Source organism: Schistocerca nitens, chromosome 1 (genome assembly GCF_023898315.1).
Source record: "Schistocerca nitens isolate TAMUIC-IGC-003100 chromosome 1, iqSchNite1.1, whole genome shotgun sequence".
NCBI classification, from domain to species: Eukaryota; Metazoa; Arthropoda; class Insecta; order Orthoptera; family Acrididae; genus Schistocerca; species Schistocerca nitens.
In genome coordinates, this window is record NC_064614.1 from 11,542,270 (window position 1) to 11,558,020 (window position 15,751).

Below are 15,751 nucleotides of genomic sequence, written 5' to 3' on the forward strand. Positions count from 1 at the left end.
AAAGTCTTATCTCATCGTACGGCAAAGCGTTGAAACCCTGAAGCATACAATTCTTGTGGCACGGTTCGCATCTAACGAGTGTCCTCTCGGCATATAACTAGTTTATTTGGTTCCCTAAACTTCCACAAACCACAAGACTGATGTCACCTCGGGGTAGCGAAATGCCCCTACACGGGGAACAGCGTACTATTAACTGGATAACCAAGGCGACCGAGACGCTCCTTGTTTGTGACCTTTTCTTGTTCTTTGCTGAATTCCTGCATCCAATTGAACACAAATTTCCATACACCGGAAGAATTTCGCTACCAACGTGCTCTGCAAACAGTCCCTCGGCTTAAAAAAATCGTGTGGTTCTGGTCGGCTACACTTCATAGCGCTCCTGTCATGTTGATGTGATTACAAATCATTAACCATTGGCCGCGGAATGCTGTGTATCGGCTGCCTCCCACGCAACATGTACTGCCACCTTCTAGACCACACTGGACTCGCATTCGGGAGGACGACGGTTCAATCCCGTCTCCGGCCATCCTGCTTTAGGTTTTCCGTGATTTCCCTAAATCGTTTCAGGCAAATGCCGGGATGGTTCCTTTGAAAGGGCACGGCCGATTTCCTTCCCAATCCTTCTCTAACCCGAGCTTGCGCTCCGTCTCTAATGACCTCGTTGTCGACGGGACGTTAAACACTAACCACCACCACCACCACCTTCTAGACAATTTTAGCCGCTCAATTTAAAACAAATTCTGCATTCTGGCATTTGCGACTTATTTACGAACTTACCCTTGTATGTAGCAATAAAAGGTAGTTCTGTAGTGAATAAAATTATTGATATGAAACAAAGGAGATATAGTTTATCTTTGAGTGTAATTGCACTTTGCCATGAGTTTGTATTAACTGTAACTTTGGACTTTGGTGTCAGTGTTTGGGTACACAAGTTACAGCTAGCCAGACTTGCTGCCGCAGTGAGAAAAGTACAGCGAGTAATTCTGCTATAATGCTGTGGAACCATGAGCGTCTCGTCTGCACACGTGCTAACTATGTTAAAGGGCTATAAAATAAATAAAAATAAAATGGAATAAAATATTAATGATTAATTATTCTGTATGTATGATGATTGGTTGTAATTGGTATTTGCTTATCTGGAACGTGGACGTTTAATTATTCGGTATCAGACGCTTGACAATGGCTATTTGGAAAAGGCAATATAACTCGTAGTTGACCGTGAAAGAAAACTGAAATAATCGGACTTCGTAATTAAATCGTTTCCAAAGACTGCTGCGGTAGGTACGGACTCATGATCTAATCTCAATATTACAATGATTTGCCAGCCATGCCAATACGTCGTACAGAGGTGATTGTCTACTAAACATAAAAAAGTTACACACTTAGTTAAATCAGATATATTCAATGAAATAGCCTACAGTTCATAATCCTACTTACTTTTATAAATATAAATTCATTACAGAATCGAGTGCCTAGTGTGGTTGCAACTCGCAGTATTCTTCTATAACATGAAAATATGGCGGTGTGCCAGACAATAAAATAAAATACGTGCTTCTCGCACCACTTCTACCTGAGCTCTCTCCTCTCTTAATCAAACATAAGAGTAACGTAATTATTCTTTTGTCTTTATCAGCGACACAGCGCTGCAGTTGTGTGCCATAGGCTTTATTTATTAGTCACTGATTATTTATTTAATTAATATTTCGCGTTTCCGCGGAAACTCACGCTCGGCATGCAAATGTGCCCTTATATTTCCCCCTGAATTGCGAGGCGAAAGGACACACCTGCAGGCGAGCAATTCACCTAAAGGCACAATAAAATCTAAGTTATCTACAACTATTCACATGACTTACATTACACACATTATACGCATTATATACAAAATTTGAATGACGCGGGTGCGCCGTAAAAGTTCTTATGTTGGCAGATAGAGTGCGCGCATGCGCAGAAGCGTCTGTGTGACTCCGGCAGTGCCGTTATATCATACAGTTAGATCACGCGGCACAGTAATGCAGTTCATATTGTTCGTGTGCGCGCGTATCTTAGTCGTTGCACAAAGAAAATATTCAACCAAGATTACATATGAAGACTACATTCTATAACAGGTAACTTAGTTTTAAATTTACAATATTTGTTATATCACAATACAACTCAGATTGTTGAATGTTCTTAGTTACATAGTATTGTTTTGAAATACTTCAAAGAAAAATGTCCGTATGTTTCAGGTGCGTCGACCTATTCACATCGTGTCGTTATTACAGTTCATATTCATCTGCTGCGCAATAATTTTTTCACAGGTTAGTATCATCGTTGTATAACAACGTGATTAAAACATAAGCGTGTCCATTTCCATTTCCATTATAGTCGTTGTGATGCTGTTCGTTGTGACAAAAAAACATTGTTTATTACAGATCTGACGTGACCCGTTAGTAATTGGTCCACGTGCAGTTCGTTTTTTACATTCCGTGGAAGCTTGGTTGCAGAACCTCGGACGGTACATAGCTGGCGTGGATCCTTGGACAGTCCAGGTAAAAGTTTCCGTCACATTTCGAGAACATTTCATTCCCTGAAGTTCCAACCAAAATTCTTCCACCCGTCGTGTTGTTTTCTGGACAGGCACTTTGTGTCCGTTTAATCCAGTTAACATCTTGAAGTTAGGTACTGTAGTATTGTCACTAGACGATGCACGAATTATGCACTTCACATTTTCAGTTTTTTTTACTGAATATAGCTCACCTAAATGTTCGTAGTTATTAATCAAAGAAATGGTTCATCGCGTTTACATAGGTACGATGCATAATGAATGTCATTAACAGTTTCTTTCACATAGGTTTCTGCGTAGTTGCAGAGTTAGTAATGTTCATTAATGTCCGTGAACAATGGTTCACTATGCAATGTCCTTTTGGCACTCGTTTTGTTCAAATTTCTTTTACATAGTAACAGTTACATTATACATCATTGAAAGAGAAGCAAAAAAAATATAAGTAATCATACATACACACGTCACATATTTTCTTAGCATAAATATAATACAGGTGCACGTAAACATGTTTTCATCATCATTACATAGCTATAAATTATCTCATTGTGTCACATTTGATTACATGAATTGCAGATATTTACGTCCTCTTTATCAGTTTTGCTGGGATTTTATCGATGTTTATTTTGTGATGTCATCTGAAATTAAGATAGGTTAGACACAACATTCATTACATCAGTAGGCAAGACCAGGCATTTTCACTACTCAATAAATATTCAAAATAGTAGGAGAGAAAATGTTTGATTCCTCGCGTTTTGTGCGTGTGTGTATAGTGTCTGTGTGGCCTTGACTACTGATAGATGCTTTTCGTGTTGAGAGATGTGCGTCTAATCTATTTCTCAAAGTAAAAGTTCGCTTCACAGATGACGTCTGTCGGTTCGTCAGGTGTCACACCAAGTCAGTGATACCCACAGTCACAAATGTTCCGTAAAAAAATTAATATATCATTCACTGCTACGTAAATATAAATTTTATTTTAATATTCCGTCTTCCAGGTGGTGGCGCGCGCTGAAAGAAGAGTTCTTCTGCCTTCAACTGCGTCACAGGAACCGCTGAAATGAAAATTTCTATACTACTTACTATCTGTGTTGTAGCAACAGAGTTTTTTGGAGTTGCTTAGCAATGTTTTGATGGATGTGACTTTGACATTATTCCGCATGAAATGCTCTAAGATCTCGGTGTGCGTATAGCCCAATAATTTTGTTAGTTCTACGCTGTTGTAACAAATACGCACCAGGATGCGGTATGTTAACAATTATATAAGGTCCTTCACATAGCAGACGCCACTTAGCGTTGCGTCGTTTGAGTGCTACAGATTTATGATGAGTACGAAGTAGTACAAGCATTCCTACCTCGAATTTTTGTTTTCTTTTTATTATGTTTCTGTGATGTTTGTTTCGTATCTGTGCGTGATGTGTCAGCGTAGTCAAAACTTCTTTTATTTTCTGTTCAGGTGTGATTTCCTTGTCTGACAACTTAGGTAATGGTTCTATCCACTGATCGTTCTGTTTGCAATTGAACATGATCTCGTTAGGTGTGTAATTTGTATCGTAAATATTTAAATTATTGTGTACGTCTTCGAAAAGACTTAGGTAGGACACCCAATTAGTATGTTTTGATGAAATATAGGTCCTCATGAATCGGTTTAATTCTCGGAAAAGTCTCTCAGTCGCGTTACATTGTGGACTAAACTTTGAAATAGATATACTTTTAATGTTATTGTCCTTCAAGAAATTTCTCCATTTGTACCCAGAGTAGTATGCTGCATTATCTGACAGAATTGCTTTTGGTTTTCCCACGTGCGTCAGGTAATCACTTGAGAATCTTCGTATTATAGCACTTGCAGTGGCGGATTTTAAAGCATAAAGTTTTACATGTTTAGAAAATATATCGTAAAAAGCCAAGATATATTTGACGCCTCCAGAGCTTGCTGGATGCGGTCCACTGATGTCAGTACACAGAATTTCCAGGGGTTTACTGGGTAAAATAGAATGTAAATCTGTCTTTGTGGATAAATTCTGAGGTTTTGATTTTTGACATATGACACATGTTTTCAGTTCCCTGTAAATTTTTCTTCTCATATTGCTAAAATAACAGTATGTGCTGAGCTTTGCTAAACACTTCTTCGTCCCATAATGACCCCAAACTAAGTGTGTGTGCCAAATTAGATTACGTTCAGACTCTTTGGGAATGCATACACACCAGTTAGTAGCATTTGGATGTCGGTGATAAAATAACACATCATTGTGTAACTTGTAATACTTAGTCAAAGGATGATTGTGTTTTTCTACCAGTAATGTTATTATCTTATACCAGTGAGGATCAGATTTTTGTAATTTAGCCATGTTTCTGCACATATCAATATAATATTGGTGATACTGCTTGTCTTGCATTAAGAGAATCCTGTAGTCATTTATATTTTCTAAGTCACTGTTGGTTTCATTCATACCTTGTGGAAGTCTAGACAAAGCGTCGGCAATGGTGTTGTCCTTACCTTTTATGTACTTAATTTCAAAAGAGTAGTTCTGAAGTGTAACTGCCCATCGTGATAGTCTAGGATGTACAAGTTTACAAGTTAACAAAAATGTCAGGGCCTGGTGGTCGGTATAAATTACTGTATGTTTTCCAAATAAATAATAATTGAATTTCTTGAATGCCCATACTATGGAAAGTGTTTCTAACTCAGTAGTGGAGTATGTACGCTCACATTCAGATAGAGTACGACTCGCAAACCCAATAATTCTTATCTGTTCCTTATCTTTATTCTTTACAACTTGAAATAAGCAACATCCCAAACCAGTACGTGAAGCGTCACAAGTCATACAAAAATCTAAATTGAAATCTGGATAGCTCAATAAGTTTGCATTCACTAAAGCATGTTTAATTGTATTAAAGTCATTCTGGCACTGTTCCGACCAGATCCAAACTTGATTCTTTCTGAGTAGATTTAGCAGATGCTTACTGTTCAAAAGTGGTTGTGGCAAAAAACGTCTGAAAAATGAACATAGCCCAAGGAATGATTTTAACTGCTTTTTAGTTCGAGGACTAGGAAAGTTTCTGATAGCATCTAATTTACTGGGATCAGGACGTATGCCCTGTGAATTAATGATATGTCCTAAATATTTTATCTCACTGCAACCAAACTTTGATTTTCTAAGATTGGCTGTGACTCCAGCTTGTGCAAATTTTTCTAAAATTCTTTGAAGTGTGTCAAGGTGTTCATTCCAAGACTGTGTAGCTATCAGTATATCATCAACATAGTGTGTGACTGTCTCAACTAAATCATCGCCAAGCACGGTATCCAGGGCTGTAATGAATACCCCAGAACTGACATTCAGTCCGAAAGGTAGAACACAAAACTGATAGGTTCGCCCCCCGAACATAAATGCAGTATATTTTCGAGAATCAGGAGTGATACTCACCTGCCAAAATGAATTAGCGGATCTATTGTGGAAAAATACTTTGCATCTAGAAATTTCTGTAATTGCTCTTCTAAATTTTCGGGTTTTGTGTGAACTGGTAAAATTATTTCATTAATTGCTCGTGCGTCTAACACTAACCTAATGCTTCCATTTGATTTTTTTGACAACAAGTAGAGGACTACAGTAAGGTGAGGTGGATGGTTCAATGACCTTCCAGTCTAACATTTGTTTTAATTCTTGCCACACAGCAGGTCGTTGAGATAACGGTACGTTATATGTCTTGTGGTAGAAGATCTTGTGAGGCTTAACTTCAATCTTGTACGCATACGTGTTGATAACACCTATTCGCTTGGCAAAAACTTGTAAATATTTGGATAACACTTCCTGTAGTTTTATACGTTCATGTGCACTGAGAGCTGTAGCTTCATTTATCTTATGATCAAGCAATGTTTTCAAGTCCATTAGCTCTGTGTCAAATGAGTGTGTGTGCATGTCTTGAATGTCATTGTCAAGTACTAACTGAACCTTGTACCCTGTACAGTGTTTGTCATGCTTTAGAGTTCTCCTGTCCAAATCAATAATAATTACACTGCCTTTATCATTTAAAATACATTTACCTTTGGATAAGTCTATAATGCAGTCCTTCTCGCTCATAATATCTATTCCTAATATGCAACTTGTCACAAGGTTTTGTACAACCAGGAATGGCCATTGTACGGTTCCATTACCTATTTTAATGTTTACAAAAACTTGCTTCGTAACCCTACATGACTTATTACCTAGTGCAGTAGTTATTTTACAGTTTTGGGCAGGAAACTCAGGCACAGGTTCCAATTCACACATCTTTTTATAGAAATTAAAAGACAAAACGCTCACAGCTGCACCTGTATCTAGAATAATAGTAGTTGGAATCCCACCTACTACACCAGTGGTAGATGCTAAAACAATTTCATTTGTGTTTGAACGACATTGTGTACTGTCTTGTAAAAGTTCATCTGATATATTGTTATTGTGGTTGTATCTTATAAATAAAACAGGTAGTTTTTGTTTAGAATTATTAGGCATATCAATATTTTGATGTTCAACTGTGGTGCCAAATAACTGATTAACATTGAAGTCGCCCCCCAAGAATTCCTCAGCCACGACCTGGGGCATAGAAGTGACTGTTTCTAGTTTGTTGGATTAGCATTTGTACTAGGTACTGACACAGATTGAGGTTGTGTGTCAGGTGTCATTTCTATTATATTCACATTCGGATATTGCCTATTGTGATCTCCAAACTTTTGCGGTTGTTGTTGCTGTTGCGCATTATAACTTACCTGTCGGTCATAAGGTATGCTCCAATTTTGTCCTGGTGGCTGCTGTGGTAAAGCAGTGTTTGAATGAAAGTACCGATCGTTACGAGTCCAGCCTTGACGCTGTCTTGGCTCGTAGTTATTATTATTTCTGTTTCTGTTTGTGTTTTTGTTGTTGCCTATGTATCCGTTGTTACCGTTGTAGTTATTACCGCGGTGCCTTTTGTATGGATTGCCGCATGAAGTGTTATTACTGTTGTAACTATTGTTTGTATTGGAATACGCGTGTTGATTTTGATTTCCGTATTGAGACGGCATGTGAGTTTGCTGTTTTTGTTGTACCGCGTATCCAACTGTGGGCGCGCCAGAATTGAGTTGGCAAGCCTGCATGTTTTGCATTACACTAGTGTAAACATTGTGGCTGCTGTTTTGCCGCGCGAAGCGCTGATCTTCAAGTAACATGTCAACCGAATCTAAAGCTGTTAAAAAATAATCTGAATCGTCATCCGGGATATGTAGGAGTTTTTCTTTAATGTTGAAAGGCAATTTGGCCTTCAACGCACGGAGTATATCGCGTGTTGCGACTGGTTCGTCTAAAAAGTGTCCCATGTTCAAGTATTTTTCAAAATATCTGCGTAAGTTGCCATTTTTACTGTTAAAAGTTTCAGGTTCTAGAATTTGTCTTCTGAGTCGCTCCTGGACGGATTGCGACCAGAATTTGTTCAGAAAAGCACGCTCAAACTCACTGTACGTGGTACATACGTCAGCTTGACTGTATGCCCAGACAGCTGCATCGCCTTGGATGTAACCGACAATATATGAAATCTTTTTCCGGTCACTCCAAGTGCGTGGAAATGCGTTACTAAAAGATTTAAGAAAAATCACCGGATGAATGGTTCGTTTTTCTGGGATAAAAATCTGAAATTGCCTGTGTTTCATTAAGCTTTCTTCTTCCTTTGCATTGTGATATGGATTTGTTCCACTGTAATTACTGCAATGTTCAGCTGGCGAGTAATTACGATAATGTTGCTGTGGTTTACCATGATAATAGCTTGTGTTTGTGTTTGTACATCGTGGTATGTGTTGTAGTCGTGGTGTGTTTTGTTCTTGTGCGTTTGTCGTGTGCGGTATGTGTGTGTCATACTCGAATGTATATTGGTTCCTGAACTGTACATTTTGACTGATATTTTCGTTACATTCAGACTGTGGTCGATCGGTGAATTGTGTCATTGGTCCAGTGACACATTGTACTGCGTCACTGATCAGCTGTTTGATATTAGTAATGTATTGCGCTACGGAGTCGTGCACAATTGTTGGTAAATTTTCACGTAGGCATCTATCAAAATGTTTGTCTTTGTTCACTACCCAATCATGAAATTCTTTATTAATGTTTTGAAAATGAGCTGTAGCATCAGATTGTAAGATGTCAGTCAGGTGTTGTTCAACATTGTCAAATTTATTCTGTACGTCAGTAATTCGTTTTTCAAGGTTGTCGTGTACTGAAGGATATGTTTGAATTTGTTCAGTAAGAACTTCACACGTGACATTAAGATTTTTTACTTGTGTCTGTAAAAGTGCTACGTCAATTGTAGTCTTTTCTTGTGTCGTATTAAGCTGGGAAAATTTAGTACTGAGTTCAGTCATCTGTTTGGTCAGTGTGGCGTCTATAAGTTCCACACGTTTACATAAAGTGTCATTACTCGTCTTGAGTGCTATGAGGTCAGATTTAATTTCGTCATTTTGTGTCTGTAAGGTTGCCATGTTTTCGACGTTCTGTTTCATTATCATTTGTAACATGTCGGCAATGTTTACCGTTTGCAACGTCTGTGCCCGCGCCGCGTCATTAGACGTGACGTCATGCATTAACATGGGCTCTGACTGAGCCTTTGAAATTTTTGTGGTGGACGGCCTATTGTCAAAATTTCCGTCAACACTTGCGTCAATGTTTGATAAATCGTCACTACCGGTTGCTGTCGTAAAGTCATTTTCTAACATTTGTCTCTCGTCAGAGTCGGATTGTGTCTGAATAGTACGTCTTTGCTGTTCCATTTTTGCGTATTGATTTCTAGTCATTACCATGCCACACGTGATTTATGTTTCAAGAAAATATTTGACACTGATTTTAAAATGAAATGCAGTTGAGCATGAATCGCTCGTAGCAACAATGGCTGTCCCGTTAATTTAAAAATATAAACTGAATTTGAGATTATTGGTAATGGCTGCTGGCCATGTTACATCATATCGTACAGAAGTCGGCCATATTGTACACTCGTGTATTGGTATTGTTGGATACGTTATTGTTTAGGGAAAAGTGCTAAGAATGAAATTTGTTACTGAAAACTGTTATGCGCGAAAGAAACACTACAGAATTTACTGAAAAGCTAATACACTGAATTATACGTCTGGTCAAGCCTGCTAATGCAAAGATGCTGCGTCTTACCTTATTTTGCTGGAAGCTTCATTGCGTCTTCCGGCAAAACTTTAGAATTGGAAAATATCTTCAAATTTTCATTATCTCTCATACATTCACGTCCAGGTCCAGAAAGTTGATTTTTGACATGAAACAAAAAGAACAATGTAACAAATGACAAAATAACAAGTCCTGTCACGGTCGCCAATATAAAATAAATAAAAATAAAATGGAATAAAATATTAATGATTAATTATTCTGTATGTATGATGATTGGTTGTAATTGGTATTTGCTTATCTGGAACGTGGACGTTTAATTATTCGGTATCAGACGCTTGACAATGGCTATTTGGAAATGCAATATAACTCGTAGTTGACCGTGAAAGAAAACTGAAATAATCGGACTTCGTAATTAAATCGTTTCCAAAGACTGCTGCGGTAGGTACGGACTCATGATCTAATCTCAATATTACAATGATTTGCCAGCCATGCCAATACGTCGTACAGAGGTGATTGTCTACTAAACATAAAGTTACACACTTAGTTAAATCAGATATATTCAATGAAATAGCCTACAGTTCATAATCCTACTTACTTTTATAAATATAAATTCATTACAGAATCGAGTGCCTAGTGTGGTTGCAACTCGCAGTATTCTTCTATAACATGAAAATATGGCGGTGTGCCAGACAATAAAATAAAATACGTGCTTCTCGCACCACTTCTACCTGAGCTCTCTCCTCACTTAATCAAACATAAGAGTAACGTAATTATTCTTTTGTCTTTATCAGCGACACAGCGCTGCAGTTGTGTGCCATAGGCTTTATTTATTAGTCACTGATTATTTATTTAATTAATATTTCGCGTTTCCGCGGAAACTCACGCTCGGCATGCAAATGTGCCTTTATAGGGCTTATTAACCCTAGATATAAAAATAGGGAATAAAGAATTAAATATGTACCGTATGCCAACGGAAACTGAATTCCTCAGACAGGGGAAGGAGAATGTTTCAGTTTCTTCTTAACGTAAAATGAAGGCATCAGTTAAAACATTCTAACCCAAGTAGGGGATGGTCGACTACCTTCCTGGACATAGGCGAGACACTAGATATCTAAATACAACTGGTAAGAGGGCAAATACCACCTGTGACCGTGCCGAAATGGGCACATGAGACCATGTCCTATGGAAATGCCCCCAAGCGTAAGATACAGCAAGGACTGCTAGGCAGACTTTCATAGGTAAAACTCTTCACAAAATAATTAGAGTCAAAAAGGTCCTTGTAAATGTTCTAGCTGATGCTCTCTCAGAAAACGCAAGGTGCAACTGTAGCCAGCACACGAGACAGCAGAGGCGAGTAAGGCCTGTAGGCGACGCTAGGGAATGAGAAAACGAGCTATAGCTCTACTACTCTACTACCACTTGGCACGGTAACGGAAGAGTGAAAGGAGATGGCCACAAGTGTACCCAAGAAAAACGATAAGAGTCAGTGAAAGAGGCATTATGCGTTTTGATACGTCGCCATACTGTCTCCAGGCTGCAAAATATGAAACTATATCATGGATACAGCCAATGGCAGCGTAAATGGATAAGTGGATTAAAGAAAGAACCTCAGAAAAGAAACAAGAAATACCAATAGTTTCGCCAAAGTCCATGATGGGTGAAAATAGTTGGCTGTGCATGTTAAAAACGCGTAATTAAACACAGACGCAATTTAACTGGCTTCGCGTGGCTGCAGCTGTGAGTTCTGAATCCAGCTCGTCCTCCGTACTCTAAGTTGGAGACATATCTAAACTGAACCATTCTCGATGGCAGCCCTCAACCAAGTGTACTCTCTGACCTTTCTTTCGCAGATGCGTTCTGACGCTACTCGACGAAATTTGGCTGGTTCTGCCAGAGTAGGAATCTCGCTGCCCTGCCAAAGCAGGCCTTCCGAAATCTGACAATTAATTTTAGTAACAAGTTCAACAAATTCCTACTCTCTCAAATTTTGTCATGCTTAAGGAATAATGATGTGGCATGGACAGGAAGGTACAGAATCTCTTCCACTATTTGATAGATTTCCAACCCCAGCCAACCAAAATACTTCCATGCAGACGCGTGTGAGAAGACGCACCTTCTCTACCGAAATAATTACTGTAAGCCGATCACAGACTCTCTTCTTCACGTTTAAATGAACAGTGGCCAGTCCCGTAGTCTCAAGCTCTGAGATTTTCACCTGACTTTCAGATCTCAACTCACCAAAAAGCATTCCTTCTAGTACCTTGCACAGTGCAGTTTTTATGGAACTCCAGCCGCCCTCTTATGGGTCCGCTGTGCGGATACAGAATACTGTGATTACCCTGTTCTGTACCGCCGCTGAAGGTTGGACTGTGTGGACAGTCTGTGACTGTCTGGCGGACCCTGCCTGTGTCCCGTCACATGGGAGTTTTCAACATGCCAAAATACCAGGGAAAATGGTGGAATGGGGGGGTTGGAGCTAGCCATCACACCCAGACCCTGTACCCGACCACTATAAAACTGTACCCCACAAAGGTAAACATGTTGGGGCAGACCAGCTCGGCAGAGGGGTTGGCCAACTGAGCGGCCAGTGAAGAGTGCAGCTTCAGTTAACTTGCCTGTCATGAGCCAACTAAAGAGGGGCCCCTAAGGCTGCAGAATATACCATTTCTCCCTCATCATAATAAAAAGAAAGAAGATGAAGAATTAACTAGCTGTGCATCCACTCTGCTGCTAAATATTATCTGCAGTTTTCATCCAGCATTAAACAATTGACTATACTGACTACTGGGATGTTCATATTACATTATACAATAGGTTATGTGGCAAATTGAGCACAAGCTGCCATGTAACAGTGTGTGTGTGTGTGTGTGTGTGTGTGTGTGTGTGTCTGTGTCCATCTCAGACCTATGGGACGAGAAACAGATAAGCTAAGCAAGGCAATACACTACTTAACTCTTCTCTGAGAGTCTGTAACGGTTGTAACGCCGGAAATGCATATCCTCCTATTTCCATCTATTGTACCATAATTTTTTCCTTATTTTGTTACCTGAAGATATAACATTTCTGTGTCTTTATATATTGTAATTGTTTATATATATATATATATATATATATATATATATATATATATATATATATATATATGTGTGTGTGTGTGTGTGTGTGTGTGTGTGTGTGTGTGTGTGTGTGTGCATTTATGTCGATGTATAATTGGTTTGTTTTGTAAATATTATTTGTATTTTACGCTGGGTCTTGCCTAGGGAAAACTATGCTATCGAACGAATACATCGATAGGTCTTGTGAAGAACGAAAGTGTGTAGGATCTTTGGTAGTGTTAACTCTGCCGCGTGGAGCGCGGGCAGCGAGAGGAAGTCTGGTTGGAGTAGTGCGATTGAGCAGGTGTGTTGTGTGACGCTCCCGCAAGTTGCCGGGCTTTCGGGGTTTGGCAGCATGTAATTGCGATCGACTGGCTATGGTAGTTTCTAGCACGGTATCGCGGACGGGAAGCATTAGCTGGCACACATCAAGAGCCCGTTTCGCTTGGTGACCGTGTCGAGAAGAAGGCGCGCCAGCATCCAGCTTCTGCAACAGCGACGGCCGACAATGAGTGACTGTCGGCACCTCCTCGATCGGCGACTTCAAACCTTCAAACAACCAACAAGGAAGACTAAAAGCACGTAAAGTTTCAGAATTGTATGGCAGACCTCAGCTTTTCAAACTGTTCAAATCACAAAATTACAGCAACGTAGCAAGAACCTTTGTTGCTCATTGTCCCAATTGCATTGCCAAGCAGGGTCCCTTCCTTTTCCGAAATGAACCCGAGTGTCGTTGAAATTCAAACGCCAGCATTAAAGTAATATAATTAGATTTCACTGCTTTAATTTCAAAGTTCAGTTAAAGTATTCATAGCTGGCTACAATATTTAGATTACACGAGCACAAATTAAGAGTGCGAGTTTTGTTAGCATATTTTAGCTTACCTGTGACTGCAGCTCAGCTTGGTACGTCTAAATTTTACTATTGTTAATTGTTCAGAATCATTTAATTCAAGTTCGAAGTTAAATCTCTTATTTCTAAATTGCGTAGATTCAAGTAGCTTTTGAAATGATTGTTGAGGTAGCCATAGACTAACCGTATTTTACTGAATTTCGATATGCTTCAGAAACAAAGTTCACTATTAATCTCAGTCACTAAAATAACTTTCAATTTTCCGGTTTTATTAATTCTTTTGCTAAATTAAGTCAGAGTGTAGCGAAATTTATTACTTCTGACAAACTTTCAGTTTTCACACTACACGTGTCAACCTTCAGTTGCCACGCTTCTAGTGCTAATTATATGTGTAATAACCTTTCTTTTTCAGTTACTATAGTAATTGTCCTTAGGACTGGCGACCGTAATTTCCCCCAAATCTCAAATATCTAATTACCGCTAGTTAATTGTTGACGTAACGGCCGCACATTTACTTTACCCCTTTTCAAAATTAATTTCCACCAGTTTCATTTGCATTTTCCTTTTCATTTAGATGGAACCCTTTCCTCCCTCTTTACCGACAGATTAACTTAGGTGACGATTGCTTTTCCCACATTTCCATTAGGTACACGCGGTTTAATTTTTCACTGTCATATTTAAGGTCGATAAGTGAGGGGGAGGCTACACGGTAACTATATCAAAGTAATCGTAATATGTATGGTTAGTATTGGCGTCAGTTGTAGTCACGTAAGTTTCAGTAGCAGCAGTAGTTATAGTAGAAAAGTGGAGTTAGTGGTTGTAGTAATGGGGTCTTTTTATACTTTTATTAGTTGTAATGTCGTAGCAGTGCAAATGGAAGTAGGTGATAAAGACAGTTGTAAAGATAGTGAAAATAGTTCGGAATTCCGAAATTCTAAGGTACTTCTTTTTGCTACCGTAAAGGATTCAAAAAAGTACCATGGAAAACTCGGGTAGAGTGGCATGTAAGTAGTCATATAAATATTGCAGTGATGGTAAGAGCTACAAAGATAACTAAAAACATTATAAAGACACTCTAACCTCAGCGCAATATTCAGAATAGGAAAAAGGGAAAAACTAGATAAAAAAAATGGTTCAAATGGCTCTCAGCACTATGGGACTTAACATCTATGGTCATCAGTCCCCTAGAGCTTAGAACTACTTAAACCTAACTAACCTAAGGACAGCACACAACACCCAGTCATCACGAGGCAGAGAAAATCTCTGACCCCGCCGGGAATCGAACACGGGAAACCGTGCGTGGGAAGCGAGAACGCTACCGCACGACCACGAGCTGCAAACGAAACTAGATCACAAAGACCCACATACATAAATTTAACTCTATAAATAACGGTCCCGTGTTGTTCTCTAGAAAGTGGACTACAATAAATAAATAAATAATAACTTTTCCAGTCGCTACCTTTCGTCCATTTCGCAGCCATACTTTGGCCTGTGCAACCACTTCTGCCCAGGAAGAGTATTACTGCAAGCATTGCCGGTATACAGTGGAAATGTAATTTTTCGTTAATTCAATCCATTTTGACTAATTTTACAGTTGTCTTTATCACCTACTGCTATTAGTATTGTTATAGCGTATCATGTTGCGGAACACGAAGCTGCAATTTCTGCGGCCGATTGAATGTTCCTCAATATCAGTCGTGTTCCGTGGACAGCAGGCTGCTTCACTTCCACAGTCTGCGTCACTTGCTAGGCGGTGGGTGTGTCGAGGAAGAAGAATAAAAAGAAATGAAAAGCACAAAATCTAAAACACATGTTTCCGATACAATATCCATAGTCGAACCTGCAAAGCTGTGTGCCTTTTCTGGCGCCCGTTTCAGCACCTTATCTGCCAAAGGAAATATTCATGTCGCAATGCAGAGGGGAATTATGAGTCCTAGTTTGCGCGCGCGCGCGTGTGTGTGTGTGTGTGTGTGTGTGTGTGTGTGTGTGTGTGTGTGTGTGTGTGTGTGTGTGCCGAATTACAGCAATATATACATCTTGTAGCTGTGTTCTGTTTGCTTTAGAAAGAAAAAAGTATACAATTTTATTGGTAGTAAACTGCATACTAAACAGAGAACGCCGAGGATTGAGATATTGCC